General features: G+C 35.4%; 1 long non-coding RNA gene across 1 annotated transcript; it reads right to left on the bottom strand.

Moving 5' to 3' along the window:
- Positions 1–222: 222 nt before the first annotated feature.
- LOC120580727 (uncharacterized) lies at positions 223–1,604 on the bottom strand. Its single transcript, XR_005646460.1, has 2 exons — positions 1,462–1,604; positions 223–809 (listed from the first exon to the last, which is right to left on the bottom strand). It is a non-coding gene; the product is annotated as an uncharacterized lncRNA (long non-coding RNA).
- Between the last annotated feature and the right edge of the window lie 329 nt (positions 1,605–1,933).

Genomic DNA, 1,933 nt, shown 5'->3' with positions numbered 1-1,933 from the left:
AAGGCTACTTTTAATTTATTCTTGGCGACGTAAACCGTAATTTTGTCCCATGCACTTGGCTCAGACATAATGATTCTCATCAATTATCCACCCAGTTGGTGGAATAACACCCTCTTCCATAGTGGCGGAGCCATGATTATTCATGTAAAGCCTTGATAAAAAAAATTGCAACACATTTATATGGGTTTACATAAGAAATTGCAAGCAAATAATAAAATAATCTAAAGAAATTGTCCAATTTATAGATGTTTATATAAGAAATTTATAAGGATTTACATAAGAAATTGAAAAAAATTGAGCCGGAGCCCGGACGAGTGGCCGGGGTTGCCGGGCCATAGAACCACTCATGCCCCTCCAGAGTTTCTTCTTCTGCTACTTCTTTCCAACATAAATCCATGTGTAGGATCAAGTTTTACATAACATACATTTTTCTGGGGGTGAATCCAGATTCCGCTTATGAGCATGCAATATATTCGCCAAATTTTTGTGAAAGTTTTTCTAGTCACATGGTTTACTTCAGCCATGAAGTAGCTTTGGTCAGCCTCAATGTTTTCGACCAAACCATCTTCTCTCTAGATGGCACTTCTTTGATGCAGATACGGAGGTAAAACATCTACCCCATGGATCCACTTCCTTCCAAGCAACAAATTGAAGTTAACTTTGGAAGGAACCACCATAAAGAGTGTTGGCCTTATGACGCTTTCTACTGCCAAATCGACTTGAATGGCCCCAAGGGAATGGCCATTTTTCCTTCATAGTTTGAAAGAACAATGTTGTGAGGCTTTAAGTCTGTTTTGAATTTCCCTACTCTTTTCAGTCAGGATTGTGGGATTGAGTTCATGAAAAAATCATGCAATTAATTCAATTAAATCAAAAGAGCTCAAAATGCTACATCTTTGTTTTCTCAAAACATGCATCATTTCAATTTCATAAAACTCGCTGCAGAAAATTATCATACGTAAATATCTCAACATGTAATAATCCTCAACTATGTGAACAACAAAATCCAATGCCATGTCTCGGGTCTTATATACAAAACCATAGTCTCGGGTCTTATATACAAAACCATAGTCTCATCAAATAAAATCCAAAAACGGATAGATGACAGAAAACATAAATGCTCGACACCCTAATTAGAGCCTAACTAGACTCGAGCAAGAGGTAAGAGATAGCTCCATGCTAATCCTCAAGCAACTCACAAGCATTAAGAAAATCAGTCATGCACGTTGTCTACCCATTCATACAAATAGGAAGGCGGTAACCAAACGACCACTGAGGATTAGATAACATTCCACAAAATAAAATATAATCGATAAAGTAGTATTATAGAATCTCAAGTAAAATCATACATATACATTGACATCCAAAATCATCAATTTCAAATTCGTTCAAAACAATTATGACCCATAAGTGAAAAACAAGATTATAGCTTATTAGATAAAACAAACCTATCCCCCTTACCTTGTTTCCTCGAAAGCTTAGCTAATCCACCAAAATCTTCACTCCTCTTGTGATTCCTAGCTCTCCTCTTCACTTGGGTTCTTCTCTTTCTCTCTATCTTGACTTCTCTGTAAACTCTCTCTATTCTCTCTTGCCACCTTTGTAAGAATGTATGAAATGAATTCTAACCCTAGTTTTGCACTAGTGTTATCTTTATATACTCCAATCTATTGGGCTAGGTTATCTCAATTCATAATGGGTCTAATGACTCTTACCACTAAATGAAAAAGTTACTACACACTTAACTCACTAAAACAACTCATTAAATACAATCTCAAAATAATTACCTAAAGTTACTACTAACTTAGTAAAAATAAATATTCTCACTAAAAACACTAAATCATTATTCCTTCTAAAATTACTAATTTACCCTTACTCCTGGAATGACCAAAATACCCTTAGTCCTAAAAATGACTAAAATACCTTTCTCGCC

This window comes from Medicago truncatula, chromosome 5, assembly GCF_003473485.1.
Source record: "Medicago truncatula cultivar Jemalong A17 chromosome 5, MtrunA17r5.0-ANR, whole genome shotgun sequence".
Classification (NCBI taxonomy): domain Eukaryota; kingdom Viridiplantae; phylum Streptophyta; class Magnoliopsida; order Fabales; family Fabaceae; genus Medicago; species Medicago truncatula.
The sequence above is the reverse complement of the archived record's forward strand: the minus strand, read 5'-3'. Positions and strand labels throughout refer to the sequence as shown.